This window comes from Falco peregrinus, chromosome 2 (genome assembly GCF_023634155.1).
Source record: "Falco peregrinus isolate bFalPer1 chromosome 2, bFalPer1.pri, whole genome shotgun sequence".
NCBI classification, from domain to species: Eukaryota; Metazoa; Chordata; class Aves; order Falconiformes; family Falconidae; genus Falco; species Falco peregrinus.
Window position 1 is genome coordinate 96,802,391 of NC_073722.1, and position 23,042 is coordinate 96,825,432.

A 23,042-nucleotide genomic window follows, 5' to 3' on the forward strand; every position below is an offset into this window, starting at 1 on the left:
CACATAAGAACTGATGCCAGGTTGGCCCAAAGGATGTAGATGAGATCTGCCAGCTAATTATTTTGTTAGTTATTTTAAACAACTGACTCAGCCAAGGATGATTCCACCCAACTGCAGCACCTGTAATTGATCCGACAAACAGAACAGGATGAATATTCCCAGATAAGATCCAGGGATGGCACTCATGCTGCTCTCCCTGATTGAGCCTCTTAAGACAAGTAAAAACACAGAGCAGCAGCCCAGGTTGAGGTGTCCATGGGTAAATCAAACAGAGGGAGTGTCCTGGCAAGAATGTTAGCAGATGAGCATGTCCTAAGAACACCCAGGAACCACCATGGACAGAAACTACCCTGTCCTGAGCTATGCGTAGTGTCCATCTCCCCTGAAATTACAGCATGCTGTGGGGTCCTCAGCCCCACTCAGGTTGTAGCCCAGTGGCTGTAACCCTTCCTCCCCATCCCAGAGCAAGCGAGTGCCCAGTGAGTCTCATTCCTCTTAACTCGGGCAAACCTCAGCACCAGGAACATGGAGCAGCCTCCAGAGTTGCCACCCTCAGAACCCAAAGTACAGAAAGCATTTCAGAATAAAAGCAGTCTGAGTGCTGTCAGCTCTGCTTGTGTTTGTTTCTATGGAAAATTGTTACTTTAATGTGAGTCATGGGAGTAATTAAGGGATAAATAGCAGTTCGTCAACATGCTGGTGCCATTGCAAAAGCAAAGGGAAGTGTACACATTCTTACGGAGACACAAGTCCAGCCAGGGTGCTGGCAAAATGACTGTTCCCATCCTTTGGGCTTTGGCAATCTCTTCTGGTCTTAGTCAGGCTGGAGTTGATCTGGAAATGCCCTGCTGACGTGATTTACTGGAGAATCAGTGAGGCTGGTTCAATTTAAGTCAGGACACACAAGACAGAGGGACCAGTGCAGGAACCCTGCATCATGAAGTGGTGGAAGCTCACATGGCTGTTTGTTAAACTTGACAGTAAAGGAAAGCATATTGTACCTCTGCAGATTTTTTGTTTTTCTTTTAGGATGTGCTGAACAAAAAGAAGAGCTTGCAGATGCTCCCTGTAAAAGCACTGAGCTGAACGGCAGCTGCATCAGTATTGTTTTACCTCTGCACAATCACCAGGGCTGTGCTAGAGCAGGGACGGACAATGCAGGATCGGGGAGCTGAGCTGTGCTGGAGCAGGAGGTCCGCAGCCTGAGTGGGCTGGGTCTGATGTGGAAGCCAAGAGCAAGAGGGACTCACTCATGAGGGACCACTGATGCTTTTGGAAGAGGCCTCTATGCCTGAACAGCTCTGCCGTGGCCTAACGTGATGTTTCTCACACAAGCAAGGCAGGAGACAGGGCATGGATATGAGGAGGGAGCTACAGAGTGATGGCAGTACTGTGTTGCTGCAAAACAGGCCAGTGAGGATGGAGCCTGGAATGGCTCCAGGATGGGGCACTGGCACTTGCCAGGTGTAAGAGGAAGACTCTCCTGGCCATTCGGCTAGAACAGCAGCTTTCCAGGCTGGTGCAAGGGCTGTAGCAAATGGGTTCATGAATTCCAAGGCAGAGCTCCCACCAATTAATCAACAGTTTGGAAAACATTTATTAGAACCCCCTTGGTGCTTCTGGACACATCTCCCTGGCACAAAGAAGCACCATTTGGGCATGGCCACTTAACATGGCTCCAGACTACTGGTGCCCAGCAGCCTGTACTGTCCCTCAAGAGATGCTTTCAGCCTCCATTCCTTCTGCCCAGCCAGCCAGGGCACCACCAGCCCCTCAGGGCTGCTGGGGGGACACCAGCAGCTGCTTTGGAGGGGGATCTGAGGAGAGACTTGAAGAGTAGTGCATGCCCGGAGTGCTCCGTATTTGCACCTGTCCCTGTGGAAAGACTGTTTCTCAGCTGAAATCCATACCGTGGCCCCTTCCTTTATATTCCTTTCTCCTTAGTCTTTGCAGATGATTTCAAGCAACAGTTTTCCACTTTCTAATAAGCAATTTAAATGCTAAAGGGCAGCTCTTCTGCTGAAGGCAACTGAAGCCAAGGGAGCTGTGACAGCTTATGCCAGCTGAAGCTTTGCCTTTAAGTAAACGTTTTAAACTTTCCACTAAGGAGACTAAAATAAGCCATAGCATGAAACATTAAGAGCAAAGAATGAACTCTGGAGACCAGAGGGATTTGGGAAATGAAATGAGATCCATCTTGCTGGCACATTTTTTCCCCTTGTCTATTTTTGGAATTTAAAAAATTCCCCCAGATTTGTCTTTTACAGACCAGCCTTTTGTTCAGTGACCAACACTGAGCAGCCTCCCATTTCACCCAGAGCAGGTGAGCTTTGGCAAGCCAACATGCAAAATACAGAGCTGGAAACTATTAATATCTTTTACTGCTGGAGTATGGCAGGGCTCAGTGCAGGTGCTATTTGTTTTCTTTAACAGGCTTTTCAGCTATGCAACTTGCAATGAGATTTCTAGTTAGTGAGCAGTTGTGATGAACCCAGCTCTTCTCCAGAATGCCATGATGCCTGCCATGACTGAGGAGGTTTTACTTGGGAAGTTACAGCACGGGTTTGACCATACGACTGTGCTAGGTGTGTTTATATGACTGAGTGCAAGACAGCCTGGTTCTGCTCATTGAACTCTAGACAGACTCAGGAAACCTGGGCTCTAACTCCTGGCTGTGGCATTAGCTTTCGAGGGGACCTCAGCATGTCACTTAAAGCCCAGTCCTCCAGCTGGCTTGCAACCTACATTTTCCACTGACTTTAAATGGAGCAGGGGATCATTGCTGCCTATGAAAACCGAGCCTCCAAACACTTCGGTCTCCCCGTGTTTAAAACAAGGAGGAGAATATTTTGAGATCAATGGATAAAAACACCTGGGAGCGCTAATACCTATGTACCGTGCCAAGATACTGGGAGATTAAGCAAATATTTTGAAGGGCTGTAAGACCTTATGAGGCAGGTATGGGTCTGTTTAGTATATCCAGGACATGTTTTTCTCCCCTCTTTTATTTTTTTCCGCAAATGGGAGAACTCGGGCAGAGAGAGGGACTAAGACACATGTGTGTTTGTTTTTGGTTTCAACCCTGCTGATCTGCTTTGTGAAAACTAAACCAGGAGCACCTGCACTACCCCGTACTGCAACTCAGTGGAGGCACTCTGAATCGAAGACAAAGAGCACATCTACTGGTGCCCTAAGATTTGGCCTGAATATCACCAAAGATGACATAGCTGAAAATGTAAATAACTTTGGGAATGCTTTGACTGGCTGCATAGGCTACAACTCCAAACAGGATGTCGTGAAGTTGATAAAGGTTCAGAAAAGATTTGCCCTGTAGTGAGAGACTCCATCCACTCAGTTTGGGTTAGTACATTTTAAGGAAGATAACAGACTAACAGGAATATGTGCAAAGAGAATAAAATGAATGATAAAGAGGTTTTGAAAACATGACCTGTAAGGCGAGGTGGAAGGAAGTGAATTTGTTTAGTCTAGAAGACAGAAGAATGAGGGGAACACGATAATGATTTTCTGATATTTGCAACTGTCCTCCAGAACCTTGGGAAGGGCAAGAAGAAAGCAGCTTAGTTTATAGCAAGGAAGTTTTAGACAGGACTGTAGGAAAAGCCAAATAAATGGAAAACTCAGGGAGGGGCTACCTAGGGAAATGCGAAATGCCCATCATGGGAAGTTTTTAAGAACAGACTAGCAATTCAGATGCTAACTCAGGTACTTTACAAAACAAACAATGGTGTTGGCAGATCATAGAATCATAGAATCATTTAGGCTGGAAAAGACCTTTAAGATAATGAGATGCAAAGATACTAGACCTGTGTTGAGTGTGGGCAGACAGTTGTTTACACAAAACTGTTTTGAAAGTCACCCAGGTGTGACAGCACTGAATACCAGTTGCTTCATTCTAAATTAAATGAATATAACTGGTGTGCAGGTAACAAACAGCATTTCTGTCTTCAAAATTACTTTCAGATCTCGTCTCTAAAGAATAACACATTTCTTAAAAAGCACTAATGTCAAAAGAAATTACAAAGAAAGGTGACTAGAGTACTGACCTCAGCAATAGAGTGCTAGAGCACCTGGAAGGCTTTCAAAGCTGGCAGATCACAGTAGAAATAATTTAATACACCGTCTGACTCAAGTAATGCAGCCTTGAGAGGATGCACCTTTATCTGTCTATTCTTCCTCTCACCTTCTGTGCCTGAAGAATAAAAATAGCAACTTTATATATACATTTTTTGCACTCCTAATCATGGGCTCAAGTCACTGTTCTCACAGCCGCGTCTCCTTGCAGCATGGGAAATCAATCCTGCTGCACTGTGTGGAGATGGGGAAAGTTCAAGTGTGTCACCTCATGTCCCCATGTACTCCTGTGCAAGGCACAGCCTCCTCCCAGACTGAATGTGGAAATGCTGGGATGGCAGAGATGCGGCATATAGATGGCTCGTGGCCACCGAACGTGTCTGCAGACACACAGACGATGCAGGCAATGGAGACTACTCACTTATCAGCCCATGCAGAAATCTGCAGGCACCTAACACCCTACTCTCAACTCCTCCTTTTGCAACACCTAATCTCTTATTAAATGGAAGACACCTTTGCCCAAAAAGCTCAGCCTTGAATGCTGTGAGTGCTGTTGGTGCAGTTGTTTTGAAATGAGAAGAGGATTTGCTGGAAGTGCTGCTCTTCTCTGATGCTGTCCAAAGGGAAGTTCCAGTCTCCTGATGGGAAGCAGCAGCAGCAGCATATTGGCGAAGAGGAGACTGCAGGCTGCTGGTAATACTTGGGTGAAAACCCACACCCAGTTATATTATTCCTTCCTCAGTAGTCCTCCAAATTCTTGTCCTCAAGGCTTGATTTTTGAACAGCACCTGGAGAAATTCTGCTAGTGGATAGTAGCACAGGCTAAAGAATGAGTCAAACCCACCTACTCATTTTAAGGAATTAAGTTGTCTGAAAGGATTGGATGCTTTTAAGATGAGAGCTGGTTGTGTGGCACTGCCTGCATAACAAACCTTTTGAAATCTCTAGATAATGATGATAATAATTCCAATCTTGTAGACAGTCTTGCTCTCTTTTTGAAGCAAGGGCAAGATCTGCCCACAGCGAACTTCTTTGTGGGACTAAAGATCTGTTCTACCCCAACATGAATTAGGGTATTCCCAGGACGGGATTCACAGTTGCAGAATACAACACACCAGTACGGGGCTGGGGGAATTTGGTGAAAGCACTGCTCTGCTTAATTCACTGGAAATTGCCTGGCTGTTTTTGTCTGCTTGCTAGAAGGGCTCTCATGTCTGGGCCTCACTGCAGGGATACCCCGTGTTAGTTCCTCTTCCGTTATTTGCTGCTTTTTTTCTTTTTTTTTTTCTTCCTAGGAAACCTCTCGTTAAGACAGGACTGAATATCCTTGCAAGCACCAGTTCTAACAAACAACCAGAGGCAGATCTCAGGCAAACGCTGCACAAGTCAGAGGTCACAGCTGGAAGCGGTTTTAGGGGAAATTCAAAATTACTGTCAAAAGCAGTTCGCTCTCATTTTAATTGTAATTGGTTAATCTCATTTTATTTGTCTTGCGGCTATGGCTGTGAAGCTTAGGAAACTCTCTTGGGGCCCCTGCTCTGCTCTCAGTTACCCTGGGAGCAATTATGAAGACTTCAGCAAAGTTGCTTTGGATTTAGCCCTTGTGCCACTGAGACCAGAGGCCACCGCTTGGAGAAGCCCTCAGCAAGGGAGGGCACGAACGTGGCAGATGGCTGTTCCTTTTTCAGAAATTAAGGCAGGCAAATGGTGTTCACTGATTTAACCTCCCTCACGGCCCCTCTGCTGAGTTGCCAATGGGCAGTGAGGGAACTAAGGGACAGGATGGCTTTGTGCATATCACTCCCTTCATCCACTCGGGACCTGGGGGAGGGGAGGGATGGGCTACAGCTGGTGCAGCTCTCCTGGGAAGGGGTGAATATGGTGGGAGGACAGCATCAGCTGAGGATAAATCCCATTGTATTTGGGACACAGAAAGTCAGTGGGAGCAGTTTGCTCCTGTAAACATGTAATACACCATGCCCAGAGCTACTGGCAAAATCTCCACTAACAGGTTCAACCCACCTCTGCATTATACCCACAACATGAGGGCAGTGTTAGTCCACTAGTATCTCACCAAACTGCAGAGCGCACAGTCAAGCACCAGCTCAGGGTTAGCACAGCAAGACACTGCTGCAAAAAAGGGCGATGCGTTAACAAGCTGCGTTCTGCCTGGTAAAGAGTTTGGTGAAGACCTGATTGAACATGTCAAGCAGCTTGTCTGTGGTCCCTGCCTCCCCACCCTCTCCTCGGCACACATGTGCAGTCGCGTGGAATCTGCTGCTTTGACTTGCAGGCAAGTCAAAAAGCTGTCGAACAGTGATCACATCTAACACCACTCATCATCGCCATCAATTGTTCTCCAAATGAAACAGGCCACATCGCCAAGCAAAATGCTTAGGAAGATATTTTTCCACTGGACATACATCCAAAATAAATACAGGAAAATCTCCTTCTCCAAGCACTTCTCCTGATTACTTTTCATTTGAACCATTAGTAAACCCGAGATACGCACACAATAGCACAAAACTGATGAAAACCCACTTCAACATAGCGCCCCCGGCTTTTTTTGAGAGATTAATCCTCTTTGTTACTCTCAGGCTACGAGAAAAACATCCCTCCAGCCTATCCAAAGCCAAAACGATGCGCACATCTTCACATGTGCATCCCTTACTAGATGGATGCTTTTTGCAGCTGGTCATTTCAGCCTTGAAGAATGCTCTGGTGGGAACTTGCCATGGTTTGTATAATCCTACATTTACTGCTAAGTTTCTGCCTGCCCTAACATGCCAGTACTGATGAGACCCTGTTGCTGCAGCTTTGGGATTTTGCTGCAAGGTAAGGCCATGGTCCACCCTTGCAACTGAATCCCATCCCATGCAGAAGCCCAAGCTGCTGCCTTGGTGTACAATGAGTAGAAGGAAATTATTCCCTCTCTAGGGGCTGGGAAGGAACGCCACATCTCTGTGGATGACTACCTGAGCTGAGACCTGCAACCAGTGCAGCAGCACAAGGAAAGAAGAGCTCGGAACAACAGCCATGGCTTTTCCTCACTGACTCATCCTCGGAGCTGCTGCTTTTAGCACCTGTCCCTTCCCTGTACTGCTTGGTGCTGCTGCAGGAAGGGTCCTCCAGGCTCATGGAGCAAGGCATGCTCTTCAAGGCCAGAGCTCAGTTTTGCCAAGATTTGAATCCAAACCACACACAGCCTGTCAGCTTCAGTGGGTCCCACCCAAACGGCCCAGGTTCACTTAAACCTCAACCCAAGACCCAGCCCAGGCTGTATGAACAAGAGCTTCTCTCTTTTTCTCTTTGCCCAAAGCCCTGCTCGCAGCGGATGTCTTGGAGAACCTGGCTTGCAGTTTGAGACCATAATGAAACTTATGAAACGTTCACTCAACGCCAGTAACCCAGAGACGGCAAAGGCAAATTACAGGCCTCTAGTTCCTGGCTTTTGCATGCTGGCATTGCTTTGAATATGCTAAATGCTGCGGAAAAGTTATGGTTTGCAAGAAAGCAGGCTTTCAGCCAATTGCTTTTACTTGGTGGATTTTCTAATACATCAGTACCCATCTCTGCACTTGTCCCCATTTCACTGTAACAAGATAAATCACAAGAACTGGATGCACTGAGCTAAGGTGCAAGCAGGTGGGAGTCCAAGGATTTCACCAGGTTCCCTCCCAGCCCTGGCATACCAGATACCAGGCTGGTTACTTATTTCTATGCAAAATACTGGGCAGCCCAGGGCCCCTTCTGGAGGTGACCACACTTGGGTCTACCCTGACCTGGGCATGCAGCAGAGCCCCGCTGCTTTTTGCTGTTAGGGTGGGAGTGTTTAGATGTGAAACATGCCAGAAGCCAAAGCTAGGGCAGAATCAGTATTTCCAGCATCTCTGGTCTTAGTTCTTAATGTAATTCACTTTCCCCTGCCTTGGATTGCCTCCTTTGCAAGAATGCTTGGCTTATTTCTAACAAGCTCTCTGTCTAGCTGTGAAAGCAGCCTACGGCTGCTCACTGCTGCACTCGTCCCTGGGATGCTCTCTGCAAGTGGCTTAGAGCTGGTGGCCTGGCAGACACGTGTGCTGCAGTGTCACAGCCCTGGCAGCACCGGGGAAGTACCAAAGCAGAGCCCTGTGCCAAAGGGGCTGTGCTGTCCTGAGCTGTGCTGTAAGTGCCCAGAGCAGACGGGGCTCCATTGCCTGCGATGGCAGAGTTGCAAGCGCTACACCTGAAAAGAAAAGCCCTTCTTCTGGCCAGCTGGATGCCTGTCCTAATGAGCAGGCCCTCAGCAATGAGAAGCCTGGCAGAGCTCTGCTTCATGCAGCGAGTCTGGCTTGGGACTGTGCCAAGCTTGCAGCCCTGCTCACCCTGACCAGCAAAGGCTTTGGAGATCTCTGCCCTCACTCACTTGTCCGCCTCCTTTTCTCTCTCCTGTGGTTACATAGGGTAAACTCTTCCTCCAGATTAAGGTCCCCCTGTACGGCAGCACCAGCAACATCCATCCCTCATCTTCCTCAACCACACCAGCAAGGTGGTGTTGCTCCACAGAGCTACTGGTGACTACAGGCCTTCAGGGAAGATGCTGTATCTGGCATGGCTCTGCCCGTGTCCCTCCTGCTTCACTGGGACCAGCCTGCAGCATAAGCCAGTGCTCCCAGTCAGGCGATGCTGTGGCAGCCCCCTGGCCAGCCTAGCACTGCCTTGGGTGAGCCATCCCTCGGCAGGAGGCCTTGAAGTCCACGGTACAAGATGACAGGGACCTGGCAGAGAACTGAGATGCTTTCAGAGAAAGGCCACCCCTCAGCAAACCTCCCAGCCCCAAGACTTTCTTCTGTGCAAATATCTGACATTTACTAGCATAACCTGAATTTTAGGCAAGGTGTCCCCCTCCTCGTTACTTCTTGCTGCACAGCTCACCGCTGGCATTTTAGGAGCAGTGATCTTGATCTCATATGATAAGCTAAATCCAAATCTCCTGAGGCTGCAGTCCAGAGAGCAAACAGCTCTGCCTTTCATCACTTGGAACCCGGGGCTCTGGAAGCAGCCTTCTGGCTGCACAAGAGTTGTGCCAAGCTTCGGAACAGCCACAGCATAACCAAGAGTCTTCCCATAACTAGCAGCCACCAGCCAGACCGAATGCATTGTTCAGGCTGCTGTCTCACAAGCAGGGTTCACAGTGATGGATTATGTTTCTGTAAAAAGCTGAGGGAGGAGGTAGCAACCGTGACAGTGACTGTGGTTGGTAGGAACTGGTCATAGCTGCAAAGCAGGAGATGGAGGGAGGAGGGGGCTGGAGCTCATTGTGCTGCTTCATTAGGGCTGACTCCCCTGAAAACCAGAGCTTTGGAAGAAATTCGACTTTGTGTTCTCTCCCCCTCCCCATCCTCAACCCACCACATTTCTCACAGAACAAAAATCCTGTCTTTTGCCCAGCTCTACCACTGGCACAGTAATCCTCCGGCTGTGGTGGTGGATTAAGTCTCGGGCCCTGAGAAAGCTCTTCTAAGGCACAGTGAAAATTTTGTTTGTCGGGGTCTAACCCATGTGCAGCTCACAGCTGCCATGGTTGTGAAATTGTGCTTTTTCTTTTCTTTTCTAAGCAGCCCATATGAAGCAAGGGAAGCAGGGCTGTTCTGAGAGACTATTCCTAATGGTCTGAAAATAAACCAAATATTTGTCTTGGCTTGTAGAGGAAAATGGTTACCTTGATTGAAACTTGGTTCTAACACACATTTCAGACAGTAATGAAGACTGCAGATATGAGATTTGTATAGGGTCTGTTACAGAAACCTCCACAGAGGTGTTTTTTTTTCCTTCTTCTTTCCCTTCTCTACCCAAAACTCTGCCTGGTATAGCTAAGGACCTCCAATAGCTTGTTGGGAAAAGGAGCTTTATCTTAGGTGCTAATGTTGTGAGCCACCTTTTATTCTTTGCCATACTGACAAAAGGTTAATGAAACAGAGCTGGCATTTCATCAAGGCCAGCACGGAAAATTAGGGACAGAGCTGCCATTAAAAATAACCAGATGCATGTGTTTCTATCCCTGACACACCGGTCTTGAAATATCTCCCTCTTGGGCTGTACAGCATCCAAGGAATAGCAGGAAATTGCAATTGTTACACTAGCCAGAGAATGGATTTAATTTGTACTGTTTTATCCTCCCTGTTGGAAACTATCCTCTCTTTTCTTCCACGCCAGCTAAAAAAGAAAAGAAAAAAGAAAAAAAAATCCAACGAAACCAACACATTTTTCTATAAAGCCTTCCATGCAGTTGGATCACAGCCTACCATAAAGCATGCATGCTTCCTCCATCAAAGATATGGATTGCTTGCCTTCTGCAGGGTTTCTTGCAACACATCCACATAGGTCATTCTACATGTAAATTCACAGCAGCTTTAATTACAGTTAGTTTGAAAGCCACTGGTTGGTTAATTCAACTGGTATACAAAGCTGAGGCTAAGGGGTGTGTGTATATATATGTGTGTGTGTGTACACACAGAAAGGGCTGTTTCTTGGGATGAGAAAGAGCTGGTTAAAGTGCATGCTCTTGGCCATGCCAGGGCAAAGCCAGATGATTATATTTACCCAGTCTGCAAGAGGAGAATTAAACTGACTTTTTTGGATACAGAGGAGGAAAGAAGCTGCCGTACAAATAAACATCAAACTGTCCAGCAGTGACTGTCCAAGCAGAGGCTCAGGAGCCTTTGCTGGTTTAGATTAGTTCAGCAGGCATCAGTTTCTTACTAAGGCTATCTATCACATTGTGTAAGTGAAGTGAAGGAGCTGGGCAAGTTACAAGCATGTACACAATGGTGATATTGCTTCAGCTGAAGGGCAATTACTTGTTGAGCAACGTTAATTTACTTGCATTTGATCACATGTCTGTACAGGAGAGAGGTTTGCGTTCATTTAAGTCACCTGTTTTCTTTAAGTAGGTACAACTCTGGGCTATGCAGGTGGAACCAGCCTTTGGAAAAACAGGTTGCTGGCCTGGATAGATGACAAAGAGCTGAACCTTTATCAGGGCTAAGCAACAATAGACAATTTTTTTTTAAGAGGAATTTTGTACTCTTGTGACATCACAGTGAGAATATATTTGGCCCTGTTAAGACTGGAAAGATGATTGCAGTGGTTGAGTTACAGAGGCTTAATGAATTACTGCTTGTCAGCTGAGCTGTGGTAACTGACTCTGCCTGCTGGACACACAAAGTACAATGCATTCATTACCTCAAGGCTCATTTCAAGCACAGTGAGGCATAATGTGGTTACTCAGAGCCGAAGCTGGCCTGCACCCTTAGGCTAAAACCCCTTTGCTTTTGGAAAAGTACCTAGTCTTGTTGATTGGCCCCGGTGGGGTGGCTTTAATGGCTTATCTGGCTCCAGAGCACAGTGATCCCCAAGCTGACATGAGGACTGAGCATGGTTCCTAACTTAGAGATGTGTGGTTCTGCTCCAGCCAAGCTCTGAACCCCTATCGACAGCACAGCCCCTAGATCCGCACCAGAAGTGGTTTATTACTGGCTCAGGAGGGAAGAATCATAAGAATGCAGTGAATCGTTAACAGCGCAAACCTGGGAGGTCTAAAGGAGGTCAGTGAGGAGGACAGCAGCTCTGCAGCGAGGCCATGGGAAAGCACTGGAGCTGCTCTGCTCCAGCAAGCACTCCAGCCCCGAGGTGATCCGACTGGAAGCAGATTAAAGAAGGCTGGCGAGGCATGGTGAATCACTCCTGTCGGAGCCCTTCCCTTTCTCAGCAGTGACTGTAGCCAAGAGCTGAAGTGACTCAGGATAGCAACATCAGCTGATGGTGGGAGATAGTCAGAGGGTGGCACAGCCCTGATCAATGTCTGTCATGGGGCCAGGCCACATCAGGTTCTACAGCACCTCCAGGGCAGAAATGCAGGCAGCAACGTTCTTGCTGGGGCTGCCATTGCCAGTGTTGTTGGCTCATTGCTTAAACAGTCTTTCTGGCTATCTCTTCTGCCTCCTGAAGCTTTATTTTCTCTTCCCTAGAGAGAAACAGGAGCTTCAAAAAAACCTGCCTCTCCAGCTGCCTTCAGCCGTACCCTGTCAATGCAGAGCATTGGAAGAGGGAGCACGTGGAAGGGAGAGCGGAGCAGGGAAGTGAGAAAGTGAACCAAAGGAGGGAGCAGGACTTAAAAGGGAGAGAGCAATCTGGCAGAGAGGCAGGCTGCTCTGTTGGGGTCTACAGCACTGTCACTCAGCGCTGGAATCGGGGTGATGCAGAAAAAGGAGGGTGGGTGGGAAGAGAGAGGAGAGCAGAAGCCCAGCAGCAGGGATGAGCAGGGCGAAGGCTGTGGCTATGAGGCAATCAAGCCTGATCAAGCTGTGCCCACAGCTGCCCCTCCTCCTAGTGTCATGCACACAGGCTGTGGCTTACAGCTTAGAGGACCACCACGGGGAGACGCCAGCACAGATGGGGACCCTGGCCACTATTTGTGTGATCTCTCCTGTGGGGCTCCTGGCTTGACACAGCCTGCAAAACTGCTCAGAAATCATGAGCACCTTTATAACGCTCTGGACAAAGTTTCCAGCATGGAAAAAAGGCCCAGGAAAACCTGGTTGCATGGTAGCTTCACACAAAGAACAGTTAATCCTGGGCTTTGCTACCTGTCACAGTGCATTACACTCCCCTGCAGCTGACCCGGGCTGTAGTCGACAGATCTGCATTTGTGTTCAAGAGCGCTCTTACCAAGGCATCAGAGAAATGGGGAGCTCTGGGAGGTGGAGCGGAGAGTAGGCAACTGTCAAACCCTTTTATAGCAGGTCCCACAGGAATTTGTTTTCCTCCTATTTTTAAGTTGAAAAAGATCGACTTTCACTGCAGGAAATAGCTCTCCTCCTCCCTCCCACCCACCTTTCTTTTTTCTACAGCACATTGGAAGAGCAGTTTGCTGTCTGCCTCAGGTTTCCAGGAATCAGGCTGTCAAACTGGAATCAGAGCGCTTGTTATCTGCAGCCAGGGAAGCAAAGGGAGAGAGAGGCTGGAGAAGCGGTGCTCCTGTCTGCTAATGCTTTAAACTTTAGGGTGTAGGTATTGGTGAGATACACTCTTCCCCATCCCTTTTGATCAGACTGAGATTGTAACTTGAGCCTCAGAAGACGTTTCTGTGAAGCCCCTAAAGACAGAATATTCATATCCACAGAAGCTGCCCTGCCTTCCCTAGTACAGCCATGTCACAGAAGGAGCTTGGGGAGGAAGCAAAATGACCTGCCCTTAAGGAATCTCTTCTGCATTATGCCAATTGCAGAGCTGCACATTCGTAAGAGCACTCAAATACAGGCCTAACTTTGCCCTCCTGTTAGAAACGAACACATTCAATCAGTGCAATGCTCTTAAGATCTCCACATGCCTAGGCAGCGCTAACATCATGACACAGATTCCTGTACATCAATAAATTTGCACCTTGTTGCAAAGCGGACAGTCAGCAGCCATGCACTGGGGCTCTGGGCAAGGGCCATCAGACTCAACGCTGCAGTTCAATTCCCAGCGCATCATCCGGGATTTAGAGCAGAGGTCTGGCTAACCAGCAATAGCCTGTTGGACACTTGACTGCAACACACTACCTTTTGATCCTCAGAATTCACAGACCAGTGATTTCTCATGCCTTCCTTCCCTATTCTGCTGATACCAATCATTTTTGTTCACCAGACACAAACCGGTCCTTCCCGTGCTGGGCTCCTTTCTCCCATTTCCCTTTCAGTGACAGCAGAGACAATGCCCCCTTTGTAGGTGCTCCTACATGCCTGGTGGAAAACCTATCGGAGACTAGCACAGTTATATCAATAATCTCCTGTTTATTATTCCTCCTGGCATGGGATTTGCCATTACCTCTCCAGCATAGGCAATGTTTTCCATTCATCTTTTCTTAGCCAGGTGTTTGCTCATTTGCAGCGGGGGGGCTTCAAAAGAGACAAAGCTACAATTGATGGGAAACAGAAGGCCAGGCTTCTGCCAAAAGAGGTTTTCTTCAGGGATATTTATAGTCTTCAAAATGGTTATTACAATGTCTTTCAACAGCAGTTCTACACACCTGTTAAAAAAGCCTTGCCTTTGCTTTCCTGGGACCTGTCTGATGATCTTTGTTGGGCACCTGTTAATCAAACACTTTTCAGGTTCACATCCTTCCAGGGCAACCAGTCTTGGGTAAATAACTCCTTCCCACACCACTGAGGCCAAAGGCACAGCTCTTCTAGGGTAGGAGTAGGGAGCGGGACAACACCCTTAAATGTCAGGGCCAAGAGAGTGGTGGCAGCATGGTTTCAAGTAGATTCAAGCATGGGGTTGAAGTGCAACAGCTCTTTCTTAGCAGCTCCAGGCACAAAGAGTTCCCTGCCTAGTAAGGGTGCTTAAAGGCAGGGAGACCTACTGGGAGTGACTTTGCACAGATCAAAGCACATCCGTGCCCAAATGTGTCCATCAGCAGGTGGTAGTGCTATCGAATACACAGACTGAAGCAAGTGCTAATTGATAAACACACAACAGCAAGGTCCATCAGAGAATCATATGCAGAGACTTGTTTCAACAAAAGTTAAGTAGATATCTGCTCTCTTTACTTCTATTAGAAAAGCACAGAGCAACTAAGTACATGCATTTCCTAGGCATCACAGATTTAAGGATTAAGTTAGGTAAATTTATAGTAACCGACCTCAGATAACTTTCTGCACATCTGCATTCACATTATGTGTTTAGAAAGACTGAGTACTTGAGCACATACGCAATTTAAAGTATGAATTCACTTTGCTTGTGTCTGTATTCTTTTACATCGGCTTACCCTAGAAAGGTCCTACATTTCAACATGTAAAGGGATGTAAATATGTAAAAATGTTCAACATGTAAAGTGTAAAGAAATCGCATACCTTTAGTTTAAGGGAGCCTTTATTTTTTTACCTCCGTTCCCACTACCTTCTGACTGTGTGAGTCAGTGAGGATGGACTCAGAGTTAACATTTAAGCAAACTATGAAAGGGCATATCAAATCTAAGCAAGTTCTTGGTTTTTGCTCTGGGTAGAGCTTCAGAACCCCCCTCTCATGTTACGCATTGTGCTAGAAGACATGGCCACCTCCCTAGAGCCGAGTATGCTTCATGGACATCAAACCTGAATGGGGCTGAATCTTCCCATTTTCATTCAGTCAAATCTCACAATGAGAGCTGCAGCAGTAAAGTTGCCAATGTGGCCAGGCTTCTGCGAAATACTTTGGACTGGAAGACTTCTTGGGCCTGTCTGCTATTATCAGAGCCACAGTACTTGCCCTTTTCAGCTACAGGAGGGCAAATAGAATGCTTTTCTGTGAAGTTGATATGGTGGAAACTTTAAGAGTCTGAGTCCTGAAAACCGAGCAAGATACACAGGACAAACCAAGGAGATCAGATTCGACTTTGCAAAACAAACCCATCTGGTACAGAGAAGATGTGCATTAGAGCAGACACAGAGCGAGAGTCCAGCTGGGGAACAGACCACAGCTATCTTGGAGGAAGAGAGAACTTTTCCAGCCCTCCCTTCCCAGCACTTTCACTGCAAAGCCTCACAGATTTTGAACTAGAACTGCCCTCTTCCTCCTCCTCCACTCCCATGTGGACTGGCTGTCTGGGACATTATCTCAGCTCTGCTCAGGTCCCACTAGGTTCTCTGCCCGCAGCTCCCAGGCTCTGGTAATAGGCATCTCCAAGGCAGAAAACTGCAGCGTGGTGGGTTTGCCATTTCAGTTCCTTCCCTTTTGTTCACCTTCAGGAGCCAGTAGGGGCTCGTGGAAACAGATCACCCAGCCAGCTTGGGGTCCTCACCAGGGAAAGACCAAAGTCATTGCTGTTCAGACACTACAAGCCCTGGACTCTCATTAGTAGAACACTGTTGCTGTCTCAATCACAGGGATTCACTCTAGTAATTCCATGCAAAATTAAGAGCCGCTTGGCAAGATTCACATCCCACAAACATAGGGACAGTTCCTGCCCCACTCCCTGTGCTGTCCAAGAAAGCTGAAAAGGAGCTGCAGCCAAGCCCTTTGTACTTCACTTGGGTTAATCTTTGCTCTGCTTTCCAAAGAAATGGGCGCAGAGCCCAGACTGCTGGTACAGCCCAGCAAGCCAGGGGCTACCCCACTGCAGTGGGCCACAAAAGCCATGCACATGGGGAAAGAGGCCCTGGGAAGAAAGTGGAGAACTCTGCAAATTAGAGAAGAGAAAGGGAGGGGAAATGCTGCTGTTGGCTAAGTATCTTCATTCAGAAGTTATTACATTGTAAATACAGCTCCTGCTCCTACTATATTTTTGCCCCTTGGCATCACAGAGGAGCTATAAATATAGCTACAGATCATGCCAAAGTTTGGGGAAGGTGCTACAGCCTGCCTTAAAATGTGGGCTGGCACCCCTGATGTGCCGAACGAGAATATGTTGTTCCTCTACACAGGTCTTAACATTTCAAGCCAGACAGAAGGAACAAATGCCTACAGATCATTTTATCATCAAGAGAGACTAGCAGGACCTCAACTACATGCCTACAGCCCCAGAATGTCTTTCCATGAACATTTCCAGCATGCAAACCACAAAAGAACATTTTCATCCTTGGAACACCACCGTGGCAGGAGACACTGTCCTGAAGAGGGACATCCAGGCTTGGCTAGCATCACTGTCCAACCCTGAGCACAGATTGTTTTTCTTCTGGGTGCAGGAGAAGGTAGGCAGCGAGGGGCTAGATCCTCCAGTTCAACCTTCAGAGCATCTATACAGTTCAGTGTTGTTTGAACCAAACACCAGCCCTGCTGAGGGAATGGGGACCCCAGGAGATTTTTGCAGGCACTTCGGAGCAATTCAGAAATTTGCCACTAGGCAGCTCATGGGTAAGAACATACCTGTAAATACCATGGGCAAAAAAAATGGGCTTTTGTGTGTATGCGTGTGTGCAGTAGGTTCACACTGATAATGCTGTCTGGATTTGCAACTGTCTAGACAATGGGAAAATTAGCATCATGAAACTGGATAGCTTTGTATGATGCCCAGCCAAATATCTGGGAAATATTTCTGTAACGGTGCTCCTCAGAGGGAGATATGAGTCCGAGCTGTCTGTTAGAGATGCAGCTCTTGTGCCTTGCATTCTGGTGAGGGATAGAGGGCTTTTACTGAGCTCATTGGGCCTCGTCTACCATACTTTTCAGCCAGATGCCGGGTGCTACTGTGGAGGAAAATAAGCCCACAGCACAAGCATGGCAAATGAGCTTTCCATAGATTGGAGCTGCTGCTTTTCTGGCACAGGAAAGGAATTTCGTCCTATGAACTAGAGGCTAGGACTGTATGGACAGTGGTTTACCTCTGGAGACAACTAGAAGCCAGTGTCTCCCCAGACTGTTTTACAGTCTACAGTCCAGCCCAAAGGATTTCTGGGTTGTAATTTTAACTATTACTCGCTATGAGATAAAAGCTTACAGAGAAGAAGCAAGACTCATACTGAACCTCTTGCCTGGAGCCCTGGGAGCACAAGGCTTAGAGATGCACAGGGATCTCTCCTCCTGTCACCCGGAACAAGAAGATACAGCAATCAGGATTGCGTTTATGACTGAGGTTGGGAAGTGCTTTGCCTCCATGGCCTCTGAGAAAGTTCCTCCTCAGAGCTGTAAGGACAAGTTCTACCATGGTGGTACTTGCTCCGTATAACAACTGTAGAAGCACTGGTCCAGCTGAGCAGAGCCGGTGCAGTAGGAAGACAGAGGGAGGCAGGACCTACTTTTCCTTAGATGACAGGTAAATAAGGTTCTTGTAGCATCTCCATCCTGTGTGGAAATTGGAACAAGCTCAGACCTCAGTGGTCCTTGAGAGTCCTTACACAAAGGTAACAAGCTTGCTGCAGCCAAGCCCTTCCCAGAAAGGCACCAATGTCCACAAGGAGAGAACTCCAGACCCAGACTCAGAGATTCACTTCCCCTGACTGTGGTTTTGTTTCAGTTTTGCTGGTACCTTTTGCTTTTTTAAAAAACACAAACCAACCAACCAACCTGCAACTCCCCCAAAACCATCAATCTCCCTCCCCACCCCTGAACCAAAATAACACTTCACACTGCTCTTAGTGCTAGTGACCAGCTGCAAAGATCAAGTTCGATCTAAATTCTAGTTTTGGCCCAAATAAAGCTTTCTCTCTAGTTCTGCACCCCAGCAAACACAACGTTTGTAGGATGATGACATCTAAATACAAGAAGATTGAAAGGAAAAATATACAAATGATGGAAAAAAAAAAAGAGAGAAGCTCCAAAGCACATGCTCTATTAATGACTCAGGGCAATGTATCAACACCTTCCATTGCTTCTCTGAAAAGCTTCAAGAAAGGCAAGGAGACCAGACAACTGGCACCTCATCTCTTTGGAGAGAAGATATTATCTTCCCCTGGAAGGGAAGAGCTGTCAATTCATCTAAGGACAGCAGAGTTTAAGTAGCAGCTCACTGTTATTGATGATTGCCAGCCAGGGAACCTTTGGCTTGGTTTAGCTTGTAGGAAGCCTTGAAAAACTGCTCTTTCAGTGGATGTGTTAGAGAAAAGAATAATATTTGCAAGCCTTGTGTAGATTCCAGGAAAACGTGGTGCTCAAACTGGGGGCTTCTCCCCATGAATAGCAGTGGAGGCTTTTTTTTCCCCCGTGTCAACAGTGACAACCAAGGGTCTGGATACAAAACACAGAAGAACTTTTAATGGAGAAGCTGAAGTTGCCATGGGTCACTTTTACAGAGATCTTGCATTCTCTTCTGTGAGGGACTGCATGATATTTCTGGATACTGTTCAGCAACAGTTGAAAGAGTCCTCTGGAACAAGCCTGTGTTGTGGCGTGGGGTTTTCAAAACAACAGACCTGACTAATCCAAGGATGGAGATGGCCAGTGAGGGATGATTTGCTGTGGCAGGTGGTTCTGGTAATATACTGATGCTAACAGGAAAGTGCCAGCACAAGTGCTTGCTTGGATACTGGCAGCCTGGCTGGATAGGGTTTGAAGCTGATGCACTTCTCCAGAGCACTCACAGGAGGAAACTCAAAAGAAAAGCCAGAGCAAAGGATGGAGCTAGCAACCTTTTCTGTGCTGAGAAGAGGCCTGTGGCACAGGGACACTGCTGATCCACAGCCAAAGAGCAAAGCCTTCAAAATACAGTGCAGCATGCAGGCAAAAACTGGCATGCATTGTGTTTTCAACCAGGTCTCCACGTGCCCCATAGACATATGGCAAGAACCAGATGAGACACTGGGGAGACAAACAGGTCTCCTGCTCTGACAGAGCATGTCTGAGGCACTCAAGCTGAAAGAGACAGCTCATGGGGTGTACTGAACATGAGAAGCTTCTTTCACTGATCCCACCATGGCTTCTGGCAGGCTGGGAGGCAGAAATCAATACCTGCATAAGAGAGACTTTTACAATTATGCTGGCCTAGCTGAACTTGGTCTGACTCTCAGCGATAGCAGAGGCATAGGATGGAGAATACTGGGTCCTTTGAACAGCTGGCATGAAAACTGTATTCCAGATCATTCATCTGAAGTCAGCAGAAAAAGACTGGCTGTGATGAAACCAGTCATCAAGAGACTCAAAATGGGTGCACTGAGCTTGTCCATTTTGCGGAGACAGTATTTGGTGTGTGTGCTTAAACACCTCAAAATCAATAGCCACTTTGGGGAAAAAGCTCTTAGCTCCTTGACTAGCCCTGATTATTATTATTATTTTTTTTTTATGAGGTGCCCCCACACATGATGCAGAGCAGCACCATAAGAAACACAACCTGGATGCAGCAGCTAGGCTAGAACCAAAACAGGTGAATACAAGCTAGTGCTGAATTGGTTTGCACTACTGGGGGTTCGCTTAATGGTCCCAAAGTGTTATACCTTGGCAATAATGTCTGAAGTGAAACATTTAATTTGTGTTTTCTTGACAGAACAATAAAAAAGTTGCTATAACAACAAAATGTCCCAGGGAAAGGGCAGACAAAGATTAGGATTTTTTGTTCAGGATTTTAAACAGGAGGCAATTTTGCTCTGGAGATGAGTGCAGAAGCAGTTCAGAGGAATAAAAGCCTCTGTACCCTCATTTTATGTCAGAGGAAGCCAGTAGTTAATACCCTTCAGATACCATTGAAACAATTTCCTACCTATGACAAAATAATGGCACAGAAAGTTAAAATTTTTGTGTTGCTGTTTGACTTTTCTGAGCTATTTCCTTGTTCCCATCCATCACAACACTGACTGGACAATTTCCCCCCCTCCTCCAGTTCTCATAGAACTAATCTTTTGAGTTTTGTGAAGTTGATCTTGGCTCATGGCACACACCCCACATCTGTTTTCCTAGGCCTTACCATTTGACTCTGAATTATTGCATTTTAAATTTATCCCCCCACTGCTACTGTCAAGTTTAAAACCAAAACTAAATACTCCCACCACCACCAAGATGTACCTGATATCTGGGAAGGCACATGTCCCCTCATCTCCTGGTACTGAATAGTGAAAAGTTACTGTAAGAATGTTAACTGCTTATTTATTCTTTAAGATGATACGGTGTGAACTGACAGCATAGGTTAAATACAATTATTCTGTATGAGTGAATTTTCAAAGCTCTCCTTTTGGTTCTTATCCAAGATCCTTTGAAAGAACATCATTAAAAATAAGCACGTACACAGACCAGTAGGATGTGACATATTCTTAGATGGGTCATGTTGGTTTTGCTGCCTTTTGAAATCAAGGCCTGAGATCCCTGTTCTTGGGCAAACTGCCACATGCTTCCAGGAGAGCCTGACTTCGGACTAAAGACCTTACTACTGTACGTCCCACAGTGACCAGTGACTTGGCAGAACCATCCCCAGACGCTGCAAGAGACACCAAACTTGCAAGTGGAAGGTACCTGCTGAAAAGTTTGGTCTCTCAAGATTCAGACTTTCCCAAACTGAAACTTTCAAAACTATTAACCCTCTTTGAAAACAAGTTCTTAGCACCTTGCTGAATTTCAATTAGGGTGACTGGAAGGGAAAAATGCTGAGTTCAATCAGGCAACACCTACATTAGAGATAGCATATGGTCAAGCAAGAGCATATCTGCTGGGCATACAGTCAGAAAAGCTCTGCTGGACCTCTGCAGATTCATGACCTTCAGTTGAATTTGGCTAGATGGATCTGGGCTGGATATGCTTTCCACCCTTCTGAATCCAGTAAGACAGTTAATAAATAATTCTTTCAGCATCATCTTTCCTGTGGTACTTTGTTCATTCTATTTCTGCTACTAGGCAGAACTCAGAAATGCAGGAATGTGAAAGTTAGAAGGGTTTGTCCCAAGTGCAAAACACTAAATCTGGACTCCAGTACACATTTCCTTGGCTGGGGGAGTCAAAGCCCAGAGACCAACAGAAAAGATGAAGGCGATGGATTAAAGGCAACTCCATTCCAGGGTAACCCCCTTTCCCTGGCCCAGTGCTGAGCATTGCAGAGTTCTGGCCATCTCTGATCGGTTAACCCCAGCGCTGGATGGCTACAGAGCTGAAATGGGGACACACATAAAAAAAGACACACACCAAAAAATAAAAAAAAAAAAAGAAAAGAAAAAAAAGAGAGAGAAAAGACAAAAAGACAAAAGGAAGTGAAGAGAAATTTTAAATGCTGATAGTTGGTAATTATTCTGAAGAATGCACAATGAGGAAAATAGCTTTCACAGGGGCAAACCACTAGGATTTGGAAAAAAGGTAATGTTTTTAAACTCATACACAGAGTGAGCTCTCTGGTTGCAATTAGGAAACGTTAGCTCAGTCAGGCATGGAGAACGCTTCCTTGCCAATGTCAGAGTCTTGTTTTGTCTCTGATAATTCCACATTCTCTTTTAAGAGACAGCTCATGTTTGATGTTAGTGTGTCAATATATAAGGCTAAATGCTATCCTGACATATTCTGACCCTTAAAAAACACACACCCCCCAGCAGCAGCCCCTTCTTGGGGCTGCTGGCCTTGCTCAGACTTCTCCAGCCCATTGCAAGGTCTAAAGGTAGGAACTATATTAGTTCCTTATAGCTCTTCACTGTGTGAGAAAGTGGGGTGAAGAGCAATCCATTCCTTAGTGTTATTCCTGCAAGAAGCTGTGTCAAAACAAGGAGAACGATCAGGCAGAATAGCTGCATTTGAACACCTCTCTCTAGACACGTTCTCAGCCATGGCAAGGAAGAGTTTGGAGAGATGGCTGTTTGACTGACATTCAGATGCATTTTAGTGCAGCATAATACATCAGACCTCCTTGGAAGTGAGCCCTGCTTGCTTCACCTCATCCAGAGTTCCTTGTGTCTCCCTGCAGCAGGTGACCCTTTAAGTCAGGAGAGCTCCAAGCCATACTACTGTTTGTATAGACTGTTCTGTTCCATCTTACTCATTCCCCTTGAACCTCTTATACTCCCTCTTTCTCCCTGCAGCCAAAATAAAGATCCTTGAGAAAGTAGGCACATCTTGGAACAACTAAGAGACTCCAAAGCTCCAGACTTTTGAAAAATCAGGTGCAAAGCAAGAGCAACACATTTATAATGGTCACCTGAGTGTAGCACTACACAAAATGCCAAAAGGCAGAGTGTTGAACACTGCTTTTTTAAAACTACAGATGGGCTGAGTTATCCACAAAGGAAACTCAAGAAGAGCTTATGTCTGGAAGTAATAAAAAACATTTGCATAACATGCATGGCGCATACAGTGCTAGCAGGAGGTGCTGGATGAAGAGTCCAACAGGCTGAGGACCTCCTTTGCCAACGGGAGTGAAAACCCAGAAACCCTCTTTTAAAAGCGGCCTGGAAGCACTTTCTCAGGGAAGAAGGTGGGTCAGTCTCCCAAGCACAGGTACTGGTTCACCTTCCAGAGAGTCAACCCAGTTTCCAGCTGACCCCTGCCAACCATTTTTGAGATATATCAGAAGCATCTACACAGAGGAAATTCATATGATCCAAACAACTATA

General features: G+C 46.6%; 1 long non-coding RNA gene across 1 annotated transcript in view; it reads right to left on the minus strand.

Annotated features, from left to right (window-relative positions):
- The window catches only part of LOC129783913 (uncharacterized), a 45,779-nt gene that overhangs the window by 11,447 nt on the left and 11,290 nt on the right, over window positions 1-23,042 (minus strand). The gene's annotated exons all lie outside the window — the stretch shown is intronic.